The following is a 15342-nucleotide window of genomic DNA, read 5'->3' as shown; positions in this document are numbered from 1 at the left end:
GCATGTTGTAGACTCCAGCGATTCTCCGAGCAGTTGGGCACTAGTCAATCTAGCGAAATTATTTTGCCGCGGAAATATCGGCAGTATTTTATATCTAAAAAAACATTTACATCTTTAAATATAATGTAAATCAATTTTTAATTAAACAAAAATTGTTTATAATGCAGCATAATGAAGCAGCAATAAATTACGAAAGATCGCATGTTTTTACTTGAAAATACAATACTTATATCACGTGTGGTGCGTATAAAACAAGAAAAACTTTTACTGCAATCAAACACGCTCGCAAATTTTATTTGAACTATATAAAATAGTAATCAATTTGCATTATATAACAAAAAAGAAATTGAGAAAAGTTAAGTAAAGCTTAAGTAAACCATTTCATTGAATTGTCTATTAATTCGCAAATTCACTTCTTGTTTATTGCACTTGGCTAATGAAATCGTTCATTTAAGTTTTATTTAGCTTTTTCAGTGCAGTCTAGTTCTATTCAACGACAGATTACAGATAAAGTGCGCGCCTGCCTCTCGAACTATCTCATCCTGACTAATTACGGCGAAGCCACGAGCGACACCAGATTAGCATTCTGGTCGCCTTAGATATGAGAAGTTGCGAATGAACGTTACCTTCATTGCGAAGAGGGGAGTATGTGTCTGACTATAGTATATCCGCTCTCTCCTTCTTTTTCTCTCTTTCTCTCTCACTCTCCTTCTGAGAGACATAATTTGAAATTGTCGGCTGGGTCAAAGAGCAGAGCTCGGCTACTTAAGCGAGTTGACTCTGGTGTTCTTCGGGGTCACGTGCCACAGCTTCTTCTCCTGCTGTAATCTCCTACCGTTGCCCTTGTTCCTTTTTCATTATAGTATAAAAAAATTTTTGGTTAATATGATTTAACATGAATATCACGATTCAGCTACATTTGTTTTTATAATCATATTAATTAGTGTATGGCAATGAAATATTCAAAATTACATTGCTTTCTTGCATGAAGATACATTACAAAATTTTTTATATCGTACAATCCGCACAAATTTTTATACATAGAGCAAATATTTAACATCTAATATTTGCATGTATTATGAATATAATATCAAAAAGATATACTCGACAACATACATAATAATAAAGATACATCATGTATGATGTTTGTGTATTTCGCTACTAATTGCTACTAACGTACGAGATAAGATTTCTTACATCTTGTAATATCCTCCACTTATTTACGATAGCCCCAAGAACACGCAGTCTTGGAGGCATGACCGAGTCGATCTGACCTCATCGGATGTGGCTCTGATTTGCTCAATTCATCCACGACGTTTCTATGCTCGTGCGCGGTCGCGTACAGCTCTCACGAGCGCTTCAATACACGGTCGTCTTGTACGGAAAAAGAGCCTCTGCGCGCGATTGCTATCGTCTCTGCCTCATTATTCCATTATGATGGCGTGTGGCGTGTGCCATACCCCATCCGCCTTGCCTTCTCAGCGTTGACCGCTCTCCTCCCACTTTTTCTTTTCTCCTTCTCTTTCTGGCTCTCCTTTTCCCTCCTGTTATCTTCTTCTCGGCGTTTTCCTCCCCATCCGTTTTCTCTTTCTCATTCATCCATCGACCCATCTTGGTTCATGTTCCTCTGGCTTCCTTCGTATGGAGCACCGATGGAGAGACACGCGTACACATCTTCGTGACGATGATGTGCGTGATATTACGCGCCGGAATACGTGGAGCCAACACCAACGGGAGAGAGAGAAAAAGAGAGAAAGATGGAGAAAATAAAAGAGAAAAAAAGGAGAGGGGAAGAGAGAAAGTGAGATGATGAGAGAATGTTATAAAGAAAAGAGAAAAGGAACGTGAAAGAGCAACAAAGAGATGCAAAAAGTGGAATAGTAGGTGGGATAAGGATAGGATATGAGGGATGGACGATGAGGACGAGGCAGGACAGAGACTCTCAAACGCTTCGAAACAGGTTCCAGGACCGTTGCCTTACTTCGATCTTTCTCCGGTGGGTGGAGAACGAGTTACAGTACGCGCGCTAGCCGTGAAAGACAGCTGGGTTTTGGTTACGCGCGAGCGTGCCGAAGCTGTAAGAGGAGAAGAAAGAGAAAAATAAAATGAGAAAGAAATAAAATTTTTCTCTTTCGAACCGTACATATTATGAAGTAAACATTGATGTTTCTCAAAGACAAACTATTATCAGCATATATAAAAAACAAGAGCAAAGAATCTGGATCGATTAGATTAAAATTTTCTATAATATTTACAGAAGGCACTAATCTCTCATTTCATTGTTAATTATTAGAAAAAATTAGGTATATTTCGGTATAATTTTGCAGTTTTAACTGCTTTGTATATAGAATATATAAAAAATATGTCATCTTATATAAAAGAACGTCACGTATTTAAAGTTTTAGTATGATTAAATTAGAATAAATCAACTTGATCCTGAACAAAAATCTTATTGTTAGTTAAAATATTGTATAATAACTATAAATTATTATTATGCTGTAATTATGTTAAATGCCTACAGATATTAAGTGTTCAGAATTGACACGATACGAGATCGAATCTATATAGCTACATACCGTATCTGGATTCTGCATATTTAAAAATTTGGCTCGCAGCTAAATCACTCGCGATAAGTGAATGCGCGCGCGTTGTTAGAATAACTGAATCCGCTCCTGCGAGCGATGATATCATTCGTATGTCGAAATGGTAAGCGAGCTGTGTCTCCTATCTCATACTTTGCTGTGGTAGGAAATTTTATTCGAATCTTTTTCTTATATATTCATTAAATCCGCTTTCTGCGTCGCTCTTGAAACTGTCTTTGGGATGATCATCTATACAAATTCACAATAAAACTAAAATAATAATCGGTTAGAAAAATATAGTAATTTATAGATTTACATATTATTTGCAAATTTGAATAAAGTCAAGTTTGCAAAAAAAGTTTTTTGTTAACAAAATGAATCATACCAATCATGTCAGAAAATTAGCATTAACTCTATTAATCAATAAAGACATTAACTTATGAGAACGTGTGCTATTCTCTTAAATGAATAAAGATGTGTAATGCAATATAATAAATATAATTCATTTAAACAGATGTATTATAAAAAAGTCAAATATATATAGAGCTTGATTTGAATAATTTACAAGCAATAGTGCAAAACATACAGTTCTATAATAATATAATAATAATATACGACAGCATTGAAGAATATTTTTTTGATAGAATTTATGGAATAAATGGAATAAAATAATTAGATAAAAATTTAATCAAATATCTCTACTAAAAATTCTGTATACGTTATACGCGAAATAAATCTGTGAAATAATTTTATATACCATATTGCATGAGAGGAACTTATAGTTGAGCGACACTGAAGAAGTGGTGAGGCACGCGACAAGGCAGCGTGTCCCACGCGCGCTTGCTTCGAGGAGCTCTCCTCAAATCACGTAATGCGTGATATATATATATATATATATATATATATATATATATATATATATAATAAAAATATTAAACTGTACATTGAATTTTGAAACGGAAACGTAAGATTCGCAAGCATACCATTGGCGAGTCGCAAAAATCCGCCATTAAAATTTGCGAGCCGCGAATTGAGCTCCTCCCATCGCGATGTTCAAGATGTGCGCTTTGCAGTATCACTGAATGATCGCATGCGTCATAATAATGATACTCTTACCTTTCTTAAATTGCAATTGTCTTAAAAGTTAAAAATTCTATATTATTCTAATATACTATAAAAATGCTACATATCTTATCATATAAATACCACTACATTACCATATAAACACAAAATATAAAATTAAAAAATATTACAAATCTCTTATTCTTTCTTTTTTTCTGCCAAATTACATTAAGAAAATATTCATCAACATAATTGTATACTATATATTGAATACGTATATTTTTTAAATTTTTTATTTTATCAAAACATGTAGTTAATGAATCTGGGAACATAAAATTCTATAATTTTAATTTAAAAAATCGGCCTTTTGCTGATTTTTTAAGCATTTTCTTATTCAGACTTCATTTGACGCTGGCGCCTCTTCAAGGTATCGCGCGAGACATAAGAAAGAGAAGGCTTAATTCGCCGTGCATTTCCCCTTATTTGGGCTTCCGCGCTCGATCAGACTGCAGGAGGGAGCGTAACAACTTGGGAGGGAACGAGAGGGCCGAGCCTCTGAGATGTATGGCGAGAGGACTCGTTGAGTGATGAATGTATATACCAGTCTCATTCACCTCCTACCCTATTCGGTGACAAGTCAGACCAGTAGGACAGTCTAACACATCGCGTCAAATTTATTCACGAAAAGATCTTGCCTTTTTCATTTTTTAAATACTGTCTTCTCTACATAATAAAATTTACTTGTCTCTTTTTGTTCAATTTAATTAATCAAATAATTCAATCAATTTTTTCAAAGCAAGAGTATGTAAGAGTAATGAAAATTTTATTCGTACACTCTATTCTTTTTCCAATGTTGACCGTAAATGAATGGTGTTTCGCGAGCTTAAAATTAATAATAAACACTATTGCGCTATATATATATATATATATATATATATATATATATATATATATGCATTTGTATTAAAATTGATTTGCAAGCCCAACAATCTTAAATGCTATTCATGTATCAAGTATATGTTATGACTGATACCATACAAAAGGAATTATTCAATTCAGTTTACACACTTACCACGATGATTCGCGCATGCTGTGAGTTGTGATCATTGTTATATTATTGTATCTATCCGTATCATGTTCAATTGATAATCAAGTCATGCGCTGTTTAATTTATCTTGTCCAAATTAAATATCTTGATGGTACCAGAAGTATGGAGAAAGACATATCTAGAAATTCGTAAATAAGAATTTTAAAATTTTCAAAAACATTAATCGAAAAATATAAAAAATTTTGCAATCATTTTTTATCAGTTACAATAAAAATAATTTAATTGTATATTTAAAAAAAACAGCAAAAATGTAGACAATTATTATATCATCATATGTCATGCTTCTCTTTTTCTGTCGCTTAATGTTCGAGATCTTTTTTTAATCAAAATGTACAATATCCAAAATGTATAATTTTCAATATGTTTAATATTTTACTGCATTTACTAAAATGTAAATCTTAATTTTTTTGTGTGTTTTTGAAGACACCACACGAAATTAATATCACAGTTATGGTATTCGGACAAATTTAATTGATATTCCAGGCTAAGCTAAATCGCGGTACAAGAAAAAAGCTTGATGATCGTAGCATATTGTTTTGACATTAAAAAACTGAAAACATATACGACAAATTGTAACTTTTAGTCACGCAGCATTGCAAATGCCATTATAAAGATTGATGCATGTATGAAGAGATGTGCAAGGGGCAAAGGAAAAAGACAAAGTGACATTGGTTCAATAAAAACCGGAATAAACGTTTCTTCGTTGTCCTAATACGATTTCGTTCTGGCTATTATGTACTCTACCACTCGGGGCTGTCCACATCGTTGCTCTTTATCGCGTCAGGACACAACGAGTTCTCCTTTTTTAGGAGAACAACACAACGTGCCGTCGTCCGTTCGTCGTCCCGATTCGAAATCGTAATCTACCTCTTGCTCGGAGCATACGGAAAAACGATCTCATAAGAATGAGAAAACAAGAAACGGAGAACGCGAGACCAAAGAAGAGATGACTTGTCTGTAATTTATTATGGATCTTATTTCACGAGACGATTCGACAATTTAAGACTCAACACGATCGCACGGAAAAGAATAAATTTTACGTTTATTCCTTGTGACTGTTTGTTGAAAGAGATACATATATTGTATTAAAAATTTATCGCACAATGCATAAATGTTGCTATAAAAATTTTTAATTCCTCAAATATTTTTCCAGATATATATCAAAATTATGCATTTAAACTTCATTTTAACGTGGAATGTAAATTCTGTATTTCTAAGATAATTAAAAAAATAAATAAAATTGACTTTCTTTTATTTTTCTGTCAAAATATTAAACTATTTGTATGCTGCATGAAATGATAACATATGTTTTGCATTAGATTTACTAAATTACAAAAATTCTATTTAAAATATTTCATTGCTATAACTTACTGTTTAATTAATATTTAAATATATGTATAAAATTTTTTGATTGATTAAAACAAATTTTGCTGCAATTAGTTAAACTTTATGTCAGTATATATTTGCTTTGTATCTAAAATATGTAAAGATTAATATTGTCCGTGCATTCAACTTGTGTAAAGAACGAAATAACGAGGTTAAATAAACACACAATGAGGCAGATGATTAACAAATAATGTTGTGCTTATTTAACTTTCACTTAACGTACTCTATACAAACCGTACTCTACAAAACATGTTCGATTTACGACACCAATCCTGATCGAAGGCAATTAAAATTGAATTTTTATTTCCACATGTTTTTTTGTTCGAATAAGTATGCTGAGCAAAAATTATATATAACATAAATAATAAAAGAAAGTGCTTTAAAAAAAAAATCATTCGTTGTATTTATACTACATATATCCCTACTTAAACATAATAAGAGAGAGAGAGATCATATGAATCTATACTCTTGATTACTCTTAATAAATCCATATGCTATAAACACACAAAATTGATTCCTGTTTATTCCTAACAAATCGTATTATTCATATTTAGAATATTGAAAATTGAGCATATCAGAATTACATACACACATACAAAATCTTTATATAGTAAGAACAAATTTAGGAAATGAAACGAGAAGTAGATAATTAATGAATAAAAAAATAGAATAAGAGAAAGGGCGAAGGAGGAGAAAAAAGAGAGAGAGAAAGAGAGAAGGCATCTAAATGTTGGTCCAGGCGCGTGGGATGTTGATTGCGGTTAGGCTCGTGCCTACTCCCTCTTCTACCAACCTTCTTTCTACCTTCTTTGTCTGTCACATCGCATCTTATTCTCTCTTTTTCGCTCCTCTCTCCTTTGATTCTGAATACCGGTCTGGTCTGTCGTACGCTTGTGGTATAGTCGTCTTACACACGCACGTGCGTGCACGAACAGTCGGTTGCGAAGGTACATACGAAGAAGGCGACTTCTTTCCTATGCGTGAGTGCGGTTAATGCACGTACATCTCACCGCGTATACATAGATTTGGATGGTGCATGGACCAGTCCTGACACGCGAACGCGCGCCGCGAGCCGCGCGCCGTCGGACAATGCTAGAGATCCGTGTGCCACACCTCTTTTCTTCCTTCTTCTTTTCCAACCCAAGAGTCCTCGGCGCGCCCTTGCGTTGGATATCTCCTGCTATATTCTTGCTATCTCGATACTTTTCACGATTCTCTTCTTTCTTCCTTACTTTAACAATTTTATCTCTTATTATTCTCTTTTTTTTTTGCATGGGCAACGTTTCTCTTTCGCATCTTCCTTTTCTTCCTTTTCACGATTCATATGTCCATTTTATATTTTATGCATTTTTTAATACATTAATCATATCTCCCTAATACTTGTGATTGAAATTGTTAAGGCACTCTGTTTTAATAGTCTCTAAAGCAACGTATATATATCTCTCTCTCTTTCTTCCTTTTTCTCTTTCTATAGTTTTATAGTTATAAAAATTTAATAATATTTTTTAAATAGCATGCACATCTTTTCATAAATATCAGTTACTTAATTGCATGTCAAAATACAAGAATATATTAACGTTTTAATAATTATTACATTATTATCTTAGGCATAGAACATAGTACATAAAAATCTATAAATCTTTAAAGTAAATTTTCGTATAAATTATCAATTAGCAATTAAAAGCATGGTATATTTTAATGCGCTATATAATATGTTAGCGCGATAAGTTCTGAAAGCTAGCATTGCGCTTAAACTCTGGCAATGGGTCACAAAGCGTTTAATGAAGATTATTGGTTGTTGCATACCTGTGCGTATCCTTGCGTGCATTAGCTCTGTCGTGACTCTGTAATATCTTTAAAAAAATGGAAAAAACTCTTATAGAGTAGAGCTGAGGCCTCGTGCCGTTACGCGTGAAACGCGCATGAGCATATCACTCGTGACCAAACGGAGATCAGGAGAACCTTCAATCATCAATTTATGAATGAACGGTTAAGAGTTCCTTTCGGTGAAAGTCTAAGGCGTACGCTCCAAGAGACTGAAAGCAGAAAAAAAGGAACCAATTGAGCAAGACGGAGACTGCGGTTAAATATTGACGAGCAAAGCAAAGCTCGTAAACAGCGCGCGCGGAAAGAGAGAGAGAGAGAAAGAGAGAGGCTATATATATATAATAAACTTACTATAATATAATTTATTTATAATATTATAATAGCTTAAGACAAAAAAAAATAGATTGAACACGCAATGTTCATCAAGAGAGATTTGATGGCAATTAAAATAAGCAGGAATGTCTTAATGTACAAAGTTACATACATTTAAGATATGCATATTCTACGGATTATATTTAAATATTACGTCATGATTCATTATCAGAACTATATTTGTAACTGTTTAATGTAAAAGATGAAACATAAAACTAAAAGATATAGATACCAGTTCGTACACTATTAAATTAGCTAAAATAAATATACAATTTTAAACTGTTTAATCTTGATAATCATAAAAGAGTCTAAGTTCTTTTTTACAATAAAAATTTAAAAAATACAAAGCTCTTTTACAATGACTTACGTGAAGTAAAAGAAAACATTTAATGACACTAATTATCAAATATAAAAATATAAAATTTTTCCTAATTTCTTTAGGAAAATATCATAAAAAATTACATTACTCTGAATCAAATATTTCTAATTAGGTACAATTTGAAGTTTTTAGAAGTTTTGGATTTAATTGTTTTCAAGGGACATTCAAATCATTACACAACTCAATAATTTGCGAAACGACCACCGATATGTAACTGCTTAGCTTATGATACGGTTGTAGTACACACTGAGAGATGGCAGAAGTTGCTTAGTCAAAGTTTCAAATTCACATATTTCCATTTTATATTTTTCTATCATGTTCACTCTTTTATATTATAATAATTCCACCAATAATCTTTTACATTATGTTTGCGTGTAGGCATGTTATATCAGGAATAATAATTAACACATTTACTTTTTAAAAACGTTAAGGACTTCTCTAAAAAAAAATAGGAAATATATTATACATATATTATAAAATATATTCTAAAATTCAACTGGTTATTTAAAAAAAAAGAACTGTGATACAGAATGTTTCCACCCTTACTACTTTTCTCTTCCCAATCCCTCATACAACCCTAATCCTTTACTCAGATCTTCTTCAATAAAAGTACAAATTACGAATGTTAACGTAAATGTAAGTTACTTGGCCATTTTTTGTTTCAATTTTTTTGAAAATACGCTAGTTTTTTAATCTTAAGAGTCTGTTACTTCTATTATTAATAAGATCGGAATTTATTTATATTATGGATAAAAGATTCAACAAAAGGATAAAAATACAATGTAACAAAAAATACGCTATAAAAAGACAACTATTGAGGATGTAAAGAGATCAGCCTATACATATACGCACACATATAAATGTATATTAATAGAAAATAATATAAAATTCTTGTCCCAAACCACTGTCATCTATTTAGAATTTTTAAGTTCTTCGCATTATGTATCTTTTTTACTAATAGAGACATTTTATTATAATGATGAAAAAAATGCACTCCAGTCTCCATTATGATATTAATTAATTAAGTGATTTCCGCATGAGATCATCCGATTTGGTAAGATAAGGTCTTGTGCAACATTCCGAAAGCAGTAATATTTCGACGATGTTACTACTATTAGAATGACACAAAAATGCGAAGAATTTGACATTTAACGGGTTACTGCGATAAGTTTTGTCGCATCAGGCGATAATCTTTTCATCGATCTTCGCTCCTTCGATTCCGTGTGATAATTATGTTAATTACATTTACGTTTTCTTACGCGTGTTCTCTCTTTTATCTATTAAAAAAAGATCATTTTTCTGATAAGCAACCGCTATTTAAATATTTGTACATCATCGTAAAATATTTCCATATAATTATTGTATAAATAAATGACTGAATAAAACTTATCGAAGAAATATATTGCTATCATATTATCTCTTTGAGTTATATTCTTATAAAAATTTATATATGATTGTGTGCAAGCAAAGTTTTTATTTAAAAGAAATGGTAAATACATTTATGCTTCTCTAAATTTTTTAAATAATGATCATAACCCATCTCATTATCACATACTTCGCATCAATGTCCCTTATGAGCGTCTTCCGGTCCATTAAATGCAGAGAAACAGGCATAGCAGGGACCATATTTCAAATTTGAATTTTTATCTCACTTAAAAATAATATAAACTAAATTAGCTTTTAATTCAATTGAATTTCGAATAAAATTTAATTGTTGCACCATCACATATAAAGCACTCTTATGTTTGACAAAATATCTCATTACCGATAGCCTTATTTAATTATTTAGCAATTATGTAATTATTAAATATTTAATTATTTACCAATTATAAACAAAAGGTATATCGCATTACATAATAAAAAAATAAGAAAATATATAAGACTTATTTAAGAGATTATTAAAGTTTTGAAGCTTATGTTGTTACACAACATATATTCATTCTTAAATAATGTATTTTAATACATAGAATATTTGTTACCAATACAATAGATATTATTTTTGAATGCGCATTGATCATTTAAAAAAAAAAACTCTTCAAGATTCGAACAAAGTTTTTTTTAAAATAATGAGAGATCACACGGAAGAAGGAACGGAGAAGCATCAAAAGAAAGGAAAAAGAGGACCCACGCTTTAGAGATACACGCGTGTCCTGGATCAAGGATGCAAATATGGCATAATATCCTGTGTTGTGCGCGTCGCTTGCATTTGGATATACCTACCTAGACAGTAATATTGGTAGGTAATTCAAGCGAGGTAGGTTGAGCCGCACCCTGTTCCTCAAGCATCCACCGAAAGACCTCCGTCGTGGACATTCGTGGCGTATAATCGTGTATGTATGTGTGACTCGCACATATACATCTTCGGATACTACTCCTTATAACGTCTCTCATAAGGGAATGGTACTAACATGCATGCATACACTCTGGACCCGCGAACGAGCTCGACGAGGGTCTGAGATGCGAGGTGAACGTCCCCCACATATCTAAAATCTGTGTGCGCCCGCGCGTACGTTATGCGTGCGTGCGTGCGTGCATCGTTGTCTCATACAACCATGTTCGTCTTACTTGAAACTTGTGGTCCGTTGACTTGTAAGTATATTTGTGTGGACCTACATACGTCAGTGTATTGGTGCGCTCAGTTTGTCTCTTTCCTTTCTCTTCTTGTCGCACTCACAGGTATAGGTGGTAGAACGAGCCTGTCCAGTTTTCCCATGGGAACAATACCCCACGGGATATATAATAACAATGGTCACACGAGCGTGGGAGACGGGTCGATCTTTATTTACCCGTTCGTTTTTCGTTTCCTTCTACATCGCCATCGTCGTTGTTTTTGTTTTATTATCTTTCTTTTTTTTACCTTTTTCCCTTGCTTTTCTTCGCTCTCTCTTATCTTCTGTTTCTCCATATTTCTCTCCGTTCTTCGTACACCTATATACTCATGATTTTCATCCACCAAATTTATCATTTAACGTGTCACTTACTAGATTCCTATTTTCCATGTGGTTACTTTTTTACACTCCTCTCTTTGCAGACACTTACGATTATATAATTCACTACATATGATGTTAAACCATAAGATTTATACAAACAAAATATTTTAAATTTTGATTTTTTCTTGATCTCTATATCAAATAATTTATTTGATTCTATAATGTGAAATCACCACTAAAAAAGACTAAAATATTTATAATTAAAATCTTTTTGAAATCATTTATCAGTAAATATTGAGTAATAATCAAATAAATATCAACATAATTATAAATTTATATAATTATTAATTATATAAATATGACATATACTTATTATGTCTTATTACAGTAAGTAACAGCATATATCCAATGTGCGTTATAAGTTATTATAAATAAAAGTCAAATTTTTCATCTTATATAAAAAAAAAATTTTAATTTTGAATTTGAATTATTCTTAAATTACAATTATACACACACGCACACAGTAGAGAGTCAATATCTGTTTATTTCCTTTTTATCAGAATCAAATTACTTATTTATTTTTGACATGTATTTCTCATTTTTACTTTAGATTTCTAAATTTTATTACTTTCACGTATAGTTTTATGCATACCTTAATTTTTGTTCTCTACTTTCTTTCCTTACTCTTCATGAATCTCTTTCTCTTTAACACTCCCTTTGAAGAGAGGTAGGGCACGTGAATGTAGGGGGGATAGTTTCCGGTCGCCCACGTGCCTCCATGATTACCACTTCGTCGAGGTATCGGGAAATCGAGTAAAACATACTCTGGCGAATATTATTTTACTAAAAAAATTATAATAATAAAATCACTATTAGTTCCTTGCATGACTTTTTTTTCATGTAATATGTACGCGACATATTTAATTCATACATAAATCCACGAAAGTATGAGTGTAGAATAATGATGATGAAAATAAAAAAATTATCCTTAGGAAACTTGAAATTAGGAGAGATTTAACTATATATCTATTTATTAAAAAAATATTTCTAGTTATTTGTTTCATCATGGAAGTAATGTTAATAACATTGTATGTGTTTTTTTTTTAATTTCAAATTGTTCTCTATATATTCTCCAAAATTTGCTCTTTTGCAGATTTGATTTCCCTGATTCAATTGTATAGGACAAACGTGTGTAAAATGCAATGAATAAAAGTAAATGTGCAAGTTCTTTTGGAAAATTAAAAACCCCATATAAAAATTATATAATTATAATAAAATTTTATATATATAAATGTGAACACACGTATGTGAATCAAATGTTTATATTTATATACAACCGCATAAAGTTGTCTTCCTAAATTAGGCAAATCTCACACCGTGCGACGAAGGTGACGTTACGCGTGACGGGTGCGTCACGCAAAGATACGCAAATATTAGACCCCATCGCATACACACCCCACTACGGTAGCGGACTGTTGCGCCAGAGACTTACCGCTCCTAAGCACTATCTATACACCTGAATCGAGAGGATTTTCACAACGACGCTAGCCGATGAGAGAAAAGAAGAGAGAGGGAGAAAGAGCCCCCCGACTAGATTGTCGCGTGGGCGACCGGAAACCGTACCTTCCTACCGTCTTTGGTCGTCACTCGACGACTCCACAGAGAGAGAGGGGAAGTGAAGAGAAGGAGAAGACAGACCGGTCAAGAACTCGCCATATTCCTCGACGTTCTTTTACCGATACATTGACTGTACACACAAGCGGATCTTTTCGAGACAATATTTGCGCAATTTTTTGCAACGGAAATATAATGTATGAAAAATTTGCGAAAACGGGATGTTTTAAAAGTCAAAAGAAATAATTATATAGAGCAAAAGTTGCAATGCATTATCATTATTCCAAAATACATTTTAATATGCGATGCTCATTTTGTAGACCAGCACATATGAATCGGATTCATTGCTATAAAAAAAAAAGTGTATATTTTAAACTTTTTCCTTTTTTAAAATCGCCTTTCTGTAATAATGAAAAATGGCATTATTACAAAATAATTTTAAATGTTCCGAGATTAAAAGATATTCTTTTCTCTTTTTTAATTTTTTTAGGGATGATTTTCTAAGTTTATTTTTTTTTTGGTCATCTTGCTGCTAATGGAAATAATCCAATTCCAAAAGTGACTCGGTTACTAATTAAACCAAGATTGATGGAATAAAGCGCAATTGACGGGGCCAATAATATAACGAAAGAAATAAAAAAAAATCTCGCTTATTCTCAAATGATGGAGATGATGACCTCGATTCTTCCCGTCTTGCACCTCATTCTGCCTGTTTCTGCTGGTCTGATCTGACTGAACGCACGACTGGCCTGCCCACGCCTGCCCTTCTGTCAATTATATTTACTATTTCATTCATACATCGCCGCCGACTCTTGCGTTCACGAGCCGTGCCCATTCACTAGAATGAGCGCTCGCGCGCGCAAGCGCCGTGGCTTGCTAGAGTACTTGATGGAATGGATGTGATTATATTCGCTAATACTTCCCAATGAAATTGAAGTTTTTAGAAAAAAATTCGGATTTCCTGTTGTAAATTTTTTCAACATATTGAGACGACATATACATATAGATCTGACTATCATAAGATACATTTATTTTAGTTAGAAATATTTATATTATTTTATTCTATTATACATATGTAAAATGTTTAGTTCTTTAATTAATATTGAGATAATTTCTTTTTAATGAAAGGAAAATCATTAATATTTTATTTTATCAATGTATATCGTTATGTATATGTCACCGACTCAAATTGTTGATGTTATATACTTTGTAATTAAACTTCAAATTAAAATTATTTTACATCAAATCTTACTTAAAACTAATTGAAAAATGTAATTTTATTTAATCTTTTGAAATATAGCAAATATTGTAAGATACTCTATCTCTATGTATGAGTTATTTATTTTTTTATCTCATATATAGAAAGTTTTGATTATGTGTCACAGACATATCCGTAATTATAATTCTGAAATGCTACTACCAATTATTCCTTGTTCATATTATTTTACTTACATTTTTTTTACAGTCAAGTTTTTTGGTTCCTCTCTCTCTCTCCAAATTTTAAATACAGAATGTTGTATAGAAGCACACAAATATCTGTAAATAAAACCGCGATATTACGAATGTGCACTGTAGAATGAACTATTCGTCTAGATATTATTTAACTTACATTTTCTATACAGTCAAATTCTCTCTTTGATTCCTCTCCCTTTCCAATTTTTAAATACAGAAAGTTGCATGAAAATACAAAAAACATCTGCAAGTAAAACGTATCGCGATATTACAAATATGTACTAAAATGAACTATTCCTTTCGATGTTATTTAATTTACATTTTCTACAGTCGAGTTATCTCTTCGATGCCTCTCCTTTTCCAATTTGTCAATATAAATAATTGCACGAAAGCACACAAAAAATGTGCAAGTAAAACATATCGCGATATTACGAATATACACTAGATAAACTCTTTTCGCGCGTTTTATAAAGAATTGGTAACTAAAACATGAATTAAGAAATATCTTGTTCGGTACTTGGAGGAAAGAAATAATTGGAAGTTAACCTAATATGATATTCATACGACAAACGATTTGTACGCATCAATTGGCTATCGGATAGAGAATTTTTAGAACTTTGACAGTCTCCA

The 15342-nt window shown here is 32.1% G+C and overlaps 1 long non-coding RNA gene across 1 annotated transcript; it reads right to left on the bottom strand.

Moving 5' to 3' along the window:
* Window positions 1-262: 262 nt before the first annotated feature.
* LOC126852471 (uncharacterized) lies at window positions 263-15163 on the bottom strand. Its single transcript, XR_007687830.1, has 10 exons — window positions 15032-15163; window positions 14870-14956; window positions 14713-14796; window positions 12299-12489; window positions 10937-11891; window positions 7945-8174; window positions 4717-4870; window positions 2577-2831; window positions 1198-2075; window positions 263-849 (listed from the first exon to the last, which is right to left on the bottom strand). It is a non-coding gene; the product is annotated as an uncharacterized LOC126852471 (long non-coding RNA).
* Window positions 15164-15342: the final 179 nt, after the last annotated feature.

This window comes from Cataglyphis hispanica, chromosome 10, assembly GCF_021464435.1.
Source record: "Cataglyphis hispanica isolate Lineage 1 chromosome 10, ULB_Chis1_1.0, whole genome shotgun sequence".
Lineage (NCBI taxonomy): Eukaryota > Metazoa > Arthropoda > Insecta > Hymenoptera > Formicidae > Cataglyphis > Cataglyphis hispanica.
This window is presented reverse-complemented; position numbering and strand designations above follow the sequence as displayed.